The sequence below is a fragment of the Psammomys obesus genome, unplaced genomic scaffold (assembly GCF_907164565.1).
Source record: "Psammomys obesus unplaced genomic scaffold, mPsaObe1.curated_primary_1811, whole genome shotgun sequence".
In the NCBI taxonomy this organism is placed as follows: Eukaryota; Metazoa; Chordata; class Mammalia; order Rodentia; family Muridae; genus Psammomys; species Psammomys obesus.
The window spans coordinates 15231449-15247337 of NW_026591598.1; the positions used below are offsets into that span (position 1 = coordinate 15231449).

At 49.2% G+C, this 15889-nt stretch overlaps 1 protein-coding gene across 2 annotated transcripts in view; it reads right to left on the reverse strand.

Moving 5' to 3' along the window:
- Cdc42 (cell division cycle 42) overlaps positions 1-2285 on the reverse strand; it is a 38033-nt gene extending 35748 nt beyond the window's left edge. The window contains exon 1 of one of the 2 annotated variants that reach the window (XM_055610937.1): positions 2201-2284. The gene's annotated coding sequence lies outside the window, so the exon portion shown is untranslated. Of the gene's footprint in view, positions 1-2200 lie in introns of both variants that reach the window. The other variant, XM_055610938.1, reaches the window with a different exon arrangement.
- Between the last annotated feature and the right edge of the window lie 13604 nt (positions 2286-15889).

The following is a 15889-nucleotide window of genomic DNA, read 5'->3' on the forward strand; positions in this document are numbered from 1 at the left end:
TAAGTGCGTACACATGCATGGTAGCAAGAGTACGAAGATCAGAGGACAGCTTCTGTTTTGTTCTTTCAAGACAGGGTCTCTCCCGGCTGTCCTAAAACTCTATGTAGACCAGCCTGGCCTCTTAAACGCAAGAGATCTGCCTGCCCCTGCCTCCCCAGCACTGGTATTAAAGCTGTGGACCACTAAGCCAGGCTAGGGAACAACTTTGGATAGTCAGAATCTCTCCTTCCATCATGGGTTCTGGGATATCCAACTAAAAGAGTCAGGCCTGTCTGACACCTGCTTTTATCTAAACCATCTCACCAGCCCAGACTATTTAATTATAAAGAAAAAAAATACAAATTGGTTCACATATAAGCTTTTTAAATAAGTACAAATTGGCCCACATATAAACTTTTTAAATACAGGCTAAAAAAATACAGTAGTAGGTAAGTGCTCCAATTTTATATTCCTAGATGTCATATTAAGCCTCACAATGTATTTTGCACTATTCAAGCTGCACGCCTACAAACTACAGAAAGCCACTTTGAATCCACCACTCTATAGTGTTTCTTCACGAGCAATTCTGTTTTCTACACAAACGAGCAATAACAAGAAAAGTACTGTTCAAACATGAGCCCCCCTTACTAGGATGCATTACACAACCGGATCTCATTTGCTTTGCAATATTAATATTCTTCAACACTAGTGTTTATCATAATTAATGGACACACAATCCTAGTTCAAGAAGTCTAAAAGTTTTGGACTAAAGATTTTGGGGTTAAAAATTAAAATCAAGGCTGGTAATTTAATTCAGCTCATGTCTGTAATCCCAGCACTTGGGAGGTAGACTGGTAGGAAGGTCCCTCTAAGTTCAAGGCTAGCCAGGACTACATACGGAGACCCTGTCTCAAAATAAAAATAATAACAATAAACCTAAAGGCCGGTTTTAATGGTAAAATTATAACATGCAACTTTAAGTTGCAATTCTAACAAAGACAAATCAAGCAAATGACTAAATTCTCTTTTCAGCACACTCTTCAAACCACACACTGGATTTGGGTTCTTCACATCAGGTAAGTCACAATTAGTCAGTGTGGCAAAGGACTGCCCACAAGTTCACCGAATATAGCAAGGGAGCCTTTAAAGTTCAGGCCTACATCAGTGACTGCAGACAGCAGCATGTTTTCCCTAACCAAAAATAGCTTAAAACTGAGATTTTTGAAACGTCCCATATTTTAGGTACATCTCAGGCACCTGAAGAGCAGCAACAGGATTTCAACAACAACAACAAAAAAAAAAAACACCACCTTACTCTAAACCGACGTGCTGAGCGGAGTGACCCACTAAGGCCGCAAAATACTGTCTTAATTTGGTGAGCCCTGACTTGTAGGAGTTAAAACTCTCACCCCTTATGCTGCGATGACGTAATCTTCTACACTGGCTTTCTCCCGGACTTAAAGGGGTGGAAAGAGGAATTAAAAAATAATAATAATAACCAACAAAGAAATTTTCCTGCTAGCAATGAGGAACCGAGCAAGTGGCCGGGAGAGGTTTCGGGAGGTGCTTAGGCAGGTCCCGGAAGAAAGAGGCCGGCTCCGTCCTGGGCGCCCCGGGAGCCGCGGGGCAGGAGAGGACGCCGCGCGGGGCTGGGGACCGCCGAGGGGCGCAGGCGCGGAGCCGCCCGGTCCGTCACCTCGGCCCCGGCCCGGCCCTGCGGCCGCAGTTCCGCTCCCCTCCCCCGCCAGCCGCAGGGCGGCCGCGGCGGGACCCGGGAAGCAGGAAGTCGAGGCCGACGAGGGACAGGCAGCCTCCGGCCTCCAACCCCGGTCCTGCCCAGACGTCCCCTACCCTGCGCCCCGGCGCGTCCGGAGACGGAGGCCGGAGGGGGAGGGGAGCGAGCGGGATGGGTGTGCCCGGCCCTCCCGCCGCCGCTGACAGCTCGGCCGGGCTGCGCCCTCCGCCGCCGCCATCCCCGGCCGCGCCTCGCCGCCATTCCGGCCCCCAGCCCGGCCGCGACCCCGCCTCGCTCCCTCAGAACCCGGGCCCGCGGGCGCACGCGAACCCGGCAATCCCTCCCTCGCGGCCCGCGGCCCGCAGCCACCGGGATGGCCCCGACCGCGAGCGTCCTCGAAGGCCGAGGGAGGGCGGGGGGCGCGCGACGGGGACCGGGCAGCACGGAAGACACTCCCGCGGGAGGCTACTCGGGCCCCGCACTCACCTCAGCTTCTCCGCCGGGGCGTTGGCAGCAGTGCGCGGGGCCTCCTCGGCTGCCGGACAGGGGCACGCGCCTGACGTCAGCACGCAGGGGACGCACGGTTGGGTGCCCGCGGAAGTGGGAGGGACAAAGAGAAAGAAGGGGGTGAGACGGCGCGGGAGGGGTGGGGTTGAACGACAGCTCCTCCCCCTGTCGCGCACGCGCACGCTGCGTTCCTTGCGTGCAGAAAGAAGTTGTCTTCTGCACCTCCTAACAGTGAATTTGTTAGTAATAAAATTCTATGAACAGAAATGTGCAGTGTTGTAACTTAAGTTTTTTTGATCCTTGCAACTTTGTGAACACTGTAAATATATCTTTTTGTTTGTTTTTTTGAGACAGTGGCATTTTGTAGCCCTTGCTGGCTATGGAAACCGGGCAGTCCCAAAACTCACAGCGATCGTCCTGCCTCTGCCTCTGCCTCCTGAGTTCTGATAGTCAAGAAATGCACCACCATGCCTGGGCTATGTTTGTTTGTTTGTTTTGATTTGATTTTGTGTTTTTGAGACGGGGTTTCTCTGGGTAGCGGTGGCTGTACTGGAACTTGCTAAGTAGCCCAGGCTGCCCCGGTACTAAGAGATCCCTGCTTGCCTCTGCTTCCTGAGTGCAGTCACCATATGCAGGCTGTTTTTTTCTTTTGTTTTGTTCTTCAAGACTTTTGAGACGGGGTCTCATGTAGCCCAGCCTGGCTTTAAACATAACTATGTAACAGAGGTTGATCTTGAATTCCTGATCCTCCTGCTTCCACCTCCAAAGCTGGGATTGTAGATATGCACCTCCAAACCCTGCCTGTTTTTTGCTTCTCAAAGAGGAGAGGTAGTGGGTTGCTTTGCACAGCTTGCTGGAACCCGCAGGCCTCCAAACCGCTGTCCGACCTGACGTGAGAGTTGAATATTGCCCTGGGTTTTGTTTAGGGCCAGAGACTCCCTCTCAAAAGGCCCCACATTTACTCTGCCTGACTCCTCTTCCCTGGCCCCTTTGGTTGGGTCTGATCTCTCAAATCCTTCTACCTTTCCTATCCACTTGGCACCCATTTATCAGCTGTCTCCCCTGTTGGTGTGCAAGCTGCTACAGAACAGAAATCCTATCCTACCGTCAAATGCTTCCCATTATCAGAGGAAGCCTTATCTTAATAATGTTCTTTGTGGGCTGTAAATGTAGCCCAATCAATAGAGTGCTTGCCTACCATGCATGAAGCCTTGGTTGTGATTGTCAGTACACTTTAATAAACCAAGCATGAGGGTGAACGGCTGTGATCCCAGCACTTGGGAGATGGAGGCAGGAAAATAAATAAAGCATTCTTGATTGCTTAGAGAGTTCAGCCTATCCTGAAATCCTTAACATTATACCCTATCTCAAAAAAAAAAAAAAAAAAAATTTCACTTCATTGGGCATGGCATTGCATCAGGAGGGTGTGTCAGCAATCTTAGCACTTGGGAGGCTGAGCTCTGAGGTGACAGATGTGTGCTACTGCATCCAGCTCTGTGTGGGCCCCAGAGATTAGAACTCCAGTCCTCACACTTGCACGGCGGGCACTTTGTCAACTAAACCACCTCCCAGCCTGCAGTCTGCTTCTCTCAAAGCTGCACTATAAACATCTTTCCTTATTAAATGAAGCCCCTCTTACCAAGGCGGCACTCTAGCTACCATGGGGGCATTACCCTGCGTGGGCAATCTTGCCCTGTTGGATTTTTGGCTGTCTTGCCTTTCTTTGGTGCAAGGAAGAAACTAGGGCCCACCAAACGCTAGGCAAGTGTTCTGCCACTCTCTAACACTCGAACACTCTCCACACAGACCAACTTTTCAACTTTTCACTATCACAAAAAAAAAAAAAAAAAAAAAAATCCATTTCTTTTTTTGGCCTGAGAAAAACTGCTGGTTTTCTCTATTCCCAAGGCCAGTTGGCTATGTCCTTTCTTTCATCCTGCCTCACGGTCCCATGAATGTCTCCAGACAATGTCTGCCCTTTCCACCGGCTGCTGTATCTTGATGGGATGTCACCCAACTGTTTGACCTTTCCTGCATTTATTCTGAGGACAAGGACTAACTCAGCACTCTGCCTCTTGGGTCAAGTTTTTGTCAGAAGGCACCCTTGGCTTTTCCACCACTCCAAGTTGGAGTGGGGTTACTCCTTGACCCAAATCTACCTACCCCTTGCTGGAAGCCCAGATGCCAGTCTCTCCTGCCTCTTTACCCATCCCAGTCCTCCTGGCTACAGCTTTATTAAATTACTGGACTGCAGCCTGCAGTTGTGTCTTTGGTAGTGTTTCTAGTGCTATGATGAAACACCACGACCAAAAGCGACTTGGGGAGGGAAGGGTTTATTCGGCTTACATTTCCACATTGTAGTCCATCAGTAAAGGAAGTCAGGACAGGGACTCAAACAGGGCAGGAACCTGGAGGCAGGAGCTGATGAAAGGCCATGGAGGAGTATTGCTTACTGGCTTGCTCCCCATGGTCTGCTTTCCCAGGACCCACCAGCCCAGGGATGGCATACCTACCATGGGCTTCCTCATTAAACACTAACTAAGAAATGCCCTCCAGGGGCTGGAGAGATGGCTCAGCGGTTAAGAGCACTGTCTGCTCTTCCGGAGGTCCGGAGTGCAATTCCCAGCAACCACATGGTAGCTCCCAACTATCTATACTGGGATCTGATGCCTTCTTCTGGCACGCAGGTGTACATGCAGCTAGAGCACTCATATAGTAAAATAAATAATAAATAAAAAGAAAAGAAATGCCCTCCAGGCTCACCTGCAGCCCGGTGCTATGGAGGCATTTTCTCAACGAAGCTCCCTCTTCTCTGAGGACATTAGCAGTCAAGTTGACATAAAACTGTCATAGGGTCTCCAACTCTCCTTCACCTGTGGTTCTGGCTCAAGCATCTACTCCCTGTCCCTCTGCTAGTGACAGCATGTCCCTTTCTCCTGAAGCAGCCTCAACTCCAGCTTTAATGTGGCTCTGTAGATAAGCCTGGAGCTGCTCCCCCCTGTAGGACTAGGTGTGCAACCCAGGCTTGACCAATCACAGCAAGGCAGAAAGACCTGCTGCTGGTTCAACAGCAGGCATGGGACGCAGGGGGTTCTGTTCTGGAACCCGGTGAGAACTGTCCAGTTGATGAATGGAGGTGCTGAGGGCAGGTGTAATCCTGCCCCTGCTGTCAGCCAGCCTCTTCCTCCTGAGAATGGGTTCCACACAAAGCCATCCTCAAAAAGCAAGTCCCGGGAGGGAGCACTGTGCCTCCCCCTGAGTGCAGGCTTGCTTCAGTATTCAGTTCTATTAGCAAACAGCCTCCTCTCCTGCCGGGACCAGGTTGAATGGGTTTCTGTCACAAACATGACTTTTTTAGTCCTCTGGGGTTTTTTTTCATCCCTCCCCTAGTACTGAGCTTGCCTTTCATGGAGCTGTAGCCAAGACTTTAAAAACAAAAACAAAACAAAAAAAACCTTTTCTGTATTTTATTTTATGTAGTGTGTTTGTGTGTCGCACCCAACTCCAAACACAAGCTCTTGATGAAATTGCTCTGCCTCCTTTGTTTCTTGTCTGCCCCAACTTGATACCATGCTTTACCTAACTCCCACATCTCCATGTCCTCCAGGTCCTGATGCCACGCCCATCTCCTGATTCCTAGCTATCAGCACCCCAAAGTCACACAAACTCCTCTGTCTCGGCTTTTTCCAGGCTTTGATAGGGTGATGCTGCGTTGCTCTGACTGACTTCAAACTCACCTCACTCCTCGTGGCCATAAAATCCTGAACCTTCTGTCTCCCCTCTGCAAGTGCTCAGACAGGCTTCACCACACCTGGCTTGGAACACAGCTTTGTTCCACATCAGGCTGTGTGTTTTTCCTCCTCTGCGTCTCTAAAGCCCACTGCTTTCATTATTGTCTGCCAAACAGCTTCTCTGTTGCACAGACTAGCTTGGCCGCAGCTCTGAAACCTCCCAATCATTTCTGTGATACTTTGTATTTACTTATGGGCGTGGCTTGAGAGATGTCTCAGTTAAGAGAACTGGCTGCCCTTCCAAAGGACCTCGGTTTGATTGCCAGCACCCACAGAACTCCAGCTCCAGGGAACCCAAAGTCCTCTTCTCACCTCCTCAGGTACCAGGCACACGCATACACAGACATACGAAGTAGCAAAACTCATACACATAAAAAAATAAAATGGATATCTTTTAATTTAAAGTGTGCCATTGGCCTGCAAGATGGCTCAGTGAGTAAAGCACTTGCTAAACAAGCCTGATGACCTGAGTTCAATCCCCAGAACTTACAGAAAGGTGCGCTGTTCTCCGACCTCTACAGGTACACCTTAATGTGCCCTCCTGCGCACACGTGCATGTGTGTATGTGTGTGTGTTCAGTTAGGGTTCACTCAGGTAAATCCCAGGAACACAGACCACAAGGCAATCTCCTTTATTCAGGGCCTGGATCTTGCTGCTTCTCCGCAGGCACTAGGCGCTCGCTCGCTCTCTCTCTCTCTCTCTCACTCCCCCTCTTTTTCTCTCTCTCTCCCAATAAGTGAAACTTTTTAGTGCTTAAAGTTCAAGCTCAGTCTGATGTGTGTGAGAGCTTGTCTCAAAAGAAAAGGATTTGGTAAGTGTGGTGACCGTTATAGCTAAGAGGGAGCTTATTTGCTTCAAATACAGATTTGAGCCTCATAATACACACATAAGCACACGCACACAGTAAGATTACAAAATGACACGTGAACATAATGGCACTCCTTCTACCAAGCCCCACCCCACCATTGCCAAAAGTAAAAGTGATCCTTGCCTCTTTGAAAGCCCCAGAGCACTATGGGTGCCCTTTGATAAGCCCTAGCATTTTCTACCAGAACTACCCAGGCTGCTTCTGTCTACTGTGGGATCCCAGGGGGCTTGTAGATGCCCTGAACATGAAACATGGGCTGAACAAGAGGAGCCTTGAGACTTTGAATGCACCCTACTCGTCCCCAATGCCTTCAGAGAGGCAGGAAGACCCGGGCCCCGAATAAAGGAGGCTGCCTCGTGGTCTGGGTTCTGGGATTTACCTGAGTGAACCCTAATTGAACACTTTGCCCATGATTCATAGGTGGTAAAGGTACAGGAAGAAACAACAAAGCCATTCTCATAAAAACCCAGCTACTGGAATTGTCCAAGGGGCTTCAGTCTGGAAGAGAATGGGGTATAGAGCAGGACAACTCTCAGGGCTTGAGAGCCAGGGCAGTGATATTTGCTTCATGATATTTGTTTCACGAGTTCCAGGATAGCCAGAGATGCACAGAGAAACCCTGTCCTTTTTTTGGTTTGTTTTTTCAAGACAGGGTTTTTCTGTGCTTTACTCACTGAGCCATCTTGCAGGCCAATGGCACACTTTAAATTAAAAGATATCCATTTTATTTTTTTATGTGTATGAGTTTTGCTACTTCGTATGTCTGTGTATGCATGTGCCTGGTACCTGAGGAGGTGAGAAGAGGACTTTGGGTTCCCTGGAGCTGGAGTTCTGTGGGTGCTGGCAATCAAACCGAAGTCCCTTGGAAGGGCAGCCAGTTCTCTTAACTGAGACATCTCTCAAGCCACGCCCATAAGTAAATACAAAGTATCCCAGAAATGATTGGGAGGTTTCAGAGCTGCGGTCAAGCTAGTCTGTGCAGCAGAGAAGCTGAGATGGGCGGACAACTAGGGACACTGTCCTGGAACTTACTTTGTAGACCAGGCTGGCCTCAAACTCACAGAGATCTGCCTGCTTCTGCCTCCCAAGTTCTGGGATGAAAGGTGTGCACCACTACTACCAGTCAAGAAACCCTGTCTTGAAGGAAAAAAAAAAAAAAAAAAAAAGTGAGGATGACAGATAAGTGTAGTCTTCACCCCATCATAGAAACTTCTTTTTGCAACCGATGAAGACTACAACAGTAAACTACAAGCCGTCAAAACGCAGAGCTGTGCAGTCCCAATGGACACATGTACTCTCACACCTAAGGCTCAGGAAACATTGTGGATGGGGGGGTGGGGATGGAAAGAGTGTATCAGCCAGAGGAACAGGGACTTTGCTGTGAGATTGGGTCTCCTAGTAACATCAGAAGCTGTACGTGTAAAGTCTCACCAATATGGCCGCCCAAACATGAGCAAAGCAAGGGTGACACCAATGAATATGCCAACCTGAAAGGGGAAAAGTCCACCAGACCACAACCTTACACAAGGAACTACAGGCACCCAGGTAAAGCTGGATGAGGTGGTCCTCCCTAGGGAAGAGCATAGCCATCGGTGTCCAGGCCCAAATGGCCAGCCCTAAAAACACCCATAAAAATAACATCATATGGGCCCAACAGGTTATATTTAGGAACAAACACACAAATACATTTGTTCATGAAGGTACAATTAATAAAAAAAAAAAAAAAAAAAAAAGGCCATAAAACTGAAGGAGATCAAGGAGGAGTGCGTTGTAGAAGAGGGGGTGGAAAGAGTTTGGAGAGAGGAAGGAAAGGGAGAAACGTTGCAATTAAATTACAATCTCAAAATTTAAAACAAAAAGGAGTAAAAAGAGGGGGTGGGAGAGATCGCTCAGGAGCAGAGTCCTGCTGTTCCTCCAGAGGACCAGAGTTCAGTTAGCAGCACTCACATGGCAGCTCACAACTGTCTATCTCCAGTTTCAGGGCATGTAACACTCTCTTCCAGCCTCCTGGGGCCCTGCACAAATGTAGCACACAGATATGCGTGCAGGCAAAACACCTAAATGCGTAGAATAAAAATTAATAAATATTTCTATAAAAAGGGCCTGTGACATAGCTCAGCCAGTAAAGGTGCCTATTGCCAAGCCTGATGGCCTAAGTCCAATCCCTAGGACCCACATGGTGTAAGGAGGAAGCCAACCGACAAGCTGCCCTTTGACCTTCACTCTTGAGCCCCCACCTCAGCCCACGAATGAATAAACAAATGTAATTTATTTTTAAAGCCAGACACGATGCCGTTGCCTATGTGTATGTACAAGAGGTACGAGAGGTAGAGACAGGAGGATCAGGACTTTCAGGTCATCTTTGGCTACATCTTACATCACACGCTTGCAGCCAGGGTGAGCCTGAGCGTTAAAAAAAAATAAAAACAAACAAACCCAAAAAAACTCATAGCAGGGACTCAGCTAGGAAGACCAGAAGTTCAAGGCTATCTATGACTACCCAGCCCAGCCCAGGCCTTGAAAGGAGCTGCTGGACTCCAGATGCCCTCCTGGAATGGCGGGCCATCCTAAGCAGCTGTGCAGCTAGCTGCTGCAGCCATAGCCTGCTCCACAACCCAGGCGCCCACACTGGGCAGTCCCTTCTGCTATCCTCCTCCAACTGTGTCCACATCAATAGGCTTGTCCAGGGACCTGGAGTCAAAGGATGAAGCCTCGCTGAACCTGTTCTCTGGCTGACTTTCCTTTGACTGGCCCAGGCTTGCCCGCTTCATCGAGATACACCTCTGTGGTGGAAGTAAGCTAGGTGACTGAAGACGCACAACATTATGAGCAAGATAAAGTGAAAAAAAAACACAGAACTAGGCAAGCGTCTTTGCACTCATTCTTAGGGTTCAGCTAGGCCCCACAGGAGTTCTAAGAGGAAAGCAATCTGAGGATTGCTCTTTGGGCCAGTTGATTCTTTTTATCCTGGCTCTTCTGGAATAACTTCATCGGCAAAAGCTCCTCTGGCCTTTGAAACAAGGCCCGGAGCCCAGCCTGTCACCTATAAGGCCCTTAAAACCTGGCCTTGCACACCTCTCTACCCCTTCTGGACTACATGCTTGCTCGCTGACCAAGCTGCTTCCTTTTTATCTTTCTTTCTTTCTTTCTTTTTTTTTTTTTTTTTTTCCTAAGACAGGGTTTCTCTGCATAGCCTTGGCTGTCCCGGACTCGCTTTGTAGACCAGGCTGGCCTGGAACTCAGAGATGCACCTGCCTCTGCCTCCCTGAGTGCTGGGATCACAGGTGTGCGTCACTGCACCCATCTCAGCATGCTGCTTTCTTTGCTGTTCCTCACAGGTGTTTATCCAGCCTGCCTCAGAGCGCCTTTGGACTTGCTCTGTTACCCAGTCCACTTATCCCCCTATAGGCCTGGGCCGGAAGCTTGCCTCGTTAAGAACATCCTTTCCTGACTGGGTTTCAGTGGCACCAAAGCCCTGTCTCACCACACTGCTTCACTTCCCTCTTGGGGTTTATCACTACCTCAGCTGTGACTTCATTTCTCTGTTTGTCTTGTGCTCTGTCTCCTCCAGTTAAAACTGTCCAGGGACTTCCTGCCAGGGTGCACCCTCAGTGCCAAAAAAACAGCACGCACTCAGCCATGTTTATGGATCCTCTTTTCACATGGCAATGTCATGGAATCTGCCCAGCTGGCTGCTGACCAACAATTGGGTATGAAAATGTGTCACATGTATCCAGCCGAGTATTATTCGGCAAATGTACAGCAAAATATTGAGATAACTCAGGCTCAGAAAGATTGATGCCAAATGCTCCCTCTCCAATGCAGATCTTCATCTCTAGCTGTTACATGAGGGTATCCACGTGGGAATAGGTGTGGGCAAAGGGCAGAAAACCAGTAAGGAGCCTATGAGAAGACTCGAGGGAGAGGATAAGAAAGGCAGCGGAACAAGATGGAATGGGGGACGCGACAGGGAGAGAAGGGTGGAGGACTCAGAGGAAGTTTCGGTTTCTGTGAAAACGCAGTTCCATCATGTAAGCAGGTTTTCGTTTTATTCTCAAGTGTGGAATATGGAGCTGCTTTTAGAGAGAGGGGCGTGGTCTTTGCCAGCTGGTAACAGCCTCCTGAGGGCTTCGAGGAGACAGATGGAGGAGGAAGAGGGCTGCTGGTTTTCCCTGCTATGTTTGGCGTGTGCTGTGACTGGACTGCTGGACATCCTGACGGCTGAGAATGGTACTGCTCCAAAAGGACCCGATGATCCTGACCAGCTGAAACTAAGCCAAAGAGATCTCGTCCCCTTTCCCTTCTAACCTTCTTTCTCTCCTACCTAGGGTTGGGGGGTTGGAAGTGGGGGAGAGACTTAAGTAACCCCCCCCCCAAAAAATGCTTTTAAAACAGCACCCACAGAGGCACTTGCTACCAAGCCTGACAACCTGAGTCCTATCCCCAAGACCCACGTGGTGGACAGAGAGAACAAACTCCTACCTGTTGGCCTTTGACCTGCACACATGAACTGTGAGGTATTAGCTAATTGCAAATGCACTGAGTCATTCAGGAAAGATTTGGGCACTGCTTATTTATTTATTTTGAGATAAAGTCTTAAGTAGCCCAGGATGGCCCCAGTTCTCTATAGAGGCAGGGATAATCCCCCTGCCTCTGCCTCCTAAATGCTGGAATTGCAGATCCAGCTGGAAGTCTTAACAAAGAGGCTTATTGAACATGAGAAAGAGGTAAGAGCAGAATTCAGTGTGTGAAATAGAAAAATGAGAGGTTAAAAAACAAAACAAACAAACAAAAACCCTTGCAGCACTCAAGATTTGGAGAGAAGATAGATAGATAGATGGATGGATGGATAGATAGATAGATAGATAGATAGATAGGATCTCCGTGAGTTCAAGGCCGGCCTAGTTTACCTGGTGAGTTCCAGGACAGCCAAGCTTATGTAGAAAGTATTTGTCTCAGTAAATAAATAAATAGATACGTAAGATCTATTGATGATGAGAGAGGGATAGAGAGATGGCTCAATGGTTAAGAGCATTTGTTGCCTCTCTTTATTTGTTTATTTTTGGTGGTTTTGGTTTTGTTTGTTTGTTTGTTTGTTTGTTTGTTTTTGAGACAGGGTTTCTCCGTCTAGGACAGCCAGGCTGTCCTAGACTCACTTTGTAGACGAGGCTGGACTGGAACTCACAGAGATCCACCTGCCTCTGCCTCCTGGAGTGGGAGGATCACAGGTGAGCACCATCATGCCCAGGCTGTTTGTTGCTTTAAATAGGACCCAGATTCAATTCCCGGCACCCACAGAGTAGCTCACAACCATCTTTAGTTCCAGTTCCAGGAGATCAGAAGCCCTTTCCTGTCTTCCACAGACACCAGACATGCGTGTAGAGCAGGTGAAACATCCATACACCAAAGAAAAAAAAAATCAATAAAAATAAAAGAGCTAGTCATAGAGGCACACACCTTTGACCATAGCACTCAGGAGGCAGAGGCAGGTGTATTTCTGTCAGACTGTGGGCTAGCCTGGTCTATAAATAAAGTTTCAGGCCAGGCAGATTGTAAATAATAACGGGAATGATAATAATGAAAGAGAATGTAAGAGAGGGGGAGAAAGAGACAGACAGACAGACAGACGCGCACACACACACATGCACGCACATGGGAGAAGAGAGACTGCATGCAGATTGCCGCTGGTTTAAAAGAGGCCCAGAAGAGCAAGATGCAAGAGGCAGCTGAGAAAGAATTATTTGGTCCTCCCCGAGCTGCAGGCTCAGACCACTACCACACCGCGTGCTAACTGCGGATGTTTGCACCTCAGATGCTATTCTAGGCTGCTCCGACCTGAGAACGGGACAGATATAGGGGCTGAAGCTCAAAGATGAGGCGTGATGTGTGTGAGCTCACATACCCTAATAAATGGTAGAAGTGATGGTGGGGCCTCAAGACGAGAAGCAGCTGGGCGTGGTGACTCGTAGCTATCATCACAATACTCCAGAGCCTGAGGCAGGAGGATTGCCATCAGCTGGAGGCCAGCTTGTCATCGTGACTTTCCAGAGCATCCTGGACTACTGTGTAAGACCTTGTCTGAAAGAAAACAACAGCGACAAAACCCCCACTAAGTATCTGCTGACTAGGGGCGGAGTTTGTGGCCAGAGGATGTGGCTGCTTGCGCTGAGTAAGTGGCTTCCGGCCCGGGAGACACACCCAGTTTCTGTGCCGGGCAGTCACGGTTGCTAAGAACCCAAGAGCCCTCCAGCTTTCAATCGGAGCAGCCAGAGGCTGAGGAGGAAGCAGCCGTGGCTCGGCCCTCCCCCATTCCGCCTCTTCTTCTTGGTTTTATTTCTCACCCTGTCCCCATCACAGGAAGCAGAAGTTTCTTCTGCTTCTTGTTCCCACCCCAGCATGACAGTTGACAATCTCAAAAATGAAGTTATCTGTGATCAGCCAAGATCAGAGAGCGGCTCCAAGCTTCCCACCTTTTGCTAGGGCTGAGCTGGTCATGAGAAGAGATTGCTCCTCCGGGAGCCAGGGTCACACACCAGGAGGATGTGCTGTGGAGACAACCTAGCACAGCATGTGTGATGAATCACTAGGCACACAATACATCTTTGCTGGCAGGACAGGGAAAGAAGCCGCTCGGAGACGTCACTGGATGCCTTCAGATGTTGCTTCAGGGCAGAAATCACAAAAGAGGCCACTGGAGCGGGGTGCAGCGGCACACCTGTAATCCCAGCACCTGGGAAGGCAGAGGCAGGTAGATCTCTTGTGAGTTCGAGGCCAGCCTGGTCTAAAATGTAAGTCCAGAAAAGCCACGATATACAGAGAAATCCTGTGTGTGGTGGGGGAGAGGGGAGTGTTAAAAAAAAAAAAGTGGATTGGGAAGACGGCTCAGTGAGTAAAGCGCTTTCGAGCAAGCATAAATTTGGATCCCTGGCACCCAGTTAAAATCAAATGTAGTAATGCATGTCTGTGATCTCATCATTTTATGGGAGCAGGAGGCAGAGAAATCTCTGAATGTTCTTATGCCAGCTACCCTGTCCTATGCAGCAGAAATTCAGTGAGATATTCTGCCCCAAGTAGGATGGAAAGGATTTACACAAAGGTTGTCTTCTATAATCTCCAAAAATGTAGTGCCTGCACACACGTGCACACACACACACACACACACACACACACACACACACAAACACACACACACACACACACACACACAAGATAAAGAAGGAAATCTTAGCATGGTAACTAACGCATGCTATTGTCCCAGCTACCAAAGAGGCAGGGGCATGCTTAGGAGTGAAATTCCAGCTACTAAAAAAAGAAGACGAAAGAATGAATAGATGAATGGCAGTAGGCTGGCAAAGCCTTTGAGGGGTGAAGGGAGGAGGAGAAAGGTCCACTACATGCATGGCAGTGGGTGGAGAGAGAATGTGAACTGAAGTAAAGCCATTGTCAAGTGCCCTGCGCTGAGCTGCCCATGGAAACTGACCACACGTGACACTTCTGGGAAGGCCACCTGCGCTCACATTCCCTGGCCCCGTCACAGTGGGCTCCTCCCCGCAGGCAGCCAGGACCTGGCATCCACTTGTGCTCAGCAGATTGTTTTCCAGGGGCACCGCCAGTCATGAGGACTCTCACAGCACATGACCCCAGCACTGGTTTTTACCAACAGTCACTAAGTAGGGACGGTTTTCAACAACATGAGACATTTTAGAAACAAAATCTTCTTCTCAATTGTCCTCCTTCCCCATCACTTGCAAGGCTACAAGTTTTTAGGGTTCTTTAAACTGGGGTCTGTACTGACTCAGGAAATGGCCTTCGGGTAGGATGGAGCTCACCTAATACCCATGAGGCCGTGGGACCCAGCCCCAGCACCACAGAAACTGGACGTGGTGGCACATGTCTGCAGTCTTAGCTCTCAGGAGGTGGAAGGTGGGATCAGAAGTTCACCGCCACCTTCAGGCTGATATTGAGTTTGACTACTTAATTCCCTGAACTACGTGGGAACCTGTCCCAGGAGATGATGTTAGAGACCCAGGAACTCTGACTAGCGTTGCCTGTACACACTGAGTCAGCCCAAGGGCCGGGTCAGGGAGCAGTGAAGACGTAGGGAACCCTTGACACCCCAGAGGGCTAGGGCCCCCACAGAATGGACAGGAATTCCAGCCTTTTCGTTGCACTGGGGTCGGAGAATCACTTGTAAACTCACTTCTTTGCAGAGAGCCAGTACCACAATGCTGGGAGACAACGCTGGTTTCCATGGAGCCTAAGCCCCTGCCTCTGTGCTTCCAATCCCAGCTGTGCCTCAGAGATTTAACTCTAAACCCATGACCTTGTTTGTCCCAGCACTGTAGACTGAACCCATTACTTTGTGCACTCTAGACATACCTTGTGCCACTAAGCCACTGTTGTTCTCCACTCAGAGGGGCCTGTAGTCAGGCTGGGGTCCTGGAACTCAGCTTCTGGATGGAGAACGGCATTCTGTTTCTCAAAAGGGGCAGCTGGAGTGCTTTAGGGTGAGGCCCACGTGTGCTAAGCCAGGGTGTGGAAAAGGTTTTCCACAGTGTGTTACAGTTTGGCTCTTCTAGCATGAGATCACCAGTGGCAATGGAAGCTCCAGCGTTCCAAAGTCTATGGTGATACTGAAGTGTTACAGCTCTTGGTCAAGCTGGTGTGCTGAACATGGCAGAGGTACGGACCAAAGCCCATGCCTGGTCAGCCTGTAGCCAAGACACAGACCCGGTGAGGCCCAGGCCCAGAGGGCCCGGCAGGCCAGAGGGCAGACCCAGTGAGAATCGGCCAGCAAGGGCTAAATGATGCATCTCAGAAGGTGTTGAAGTGAGAAAGCACGTGCCTTTATTTTTGTGAAATCAAGGGCAATAAAAACCCTGGGCACAGGGAGGGATTTCCAGAGTGAATGTGTTTGATTCACTGGGGTTAGGGGGTCAGGGATATTTATCACAAGAAGGAAAATACAGCACTTAATTGTTCTATAAAGGGGGGGACGGTCTCCAAGAA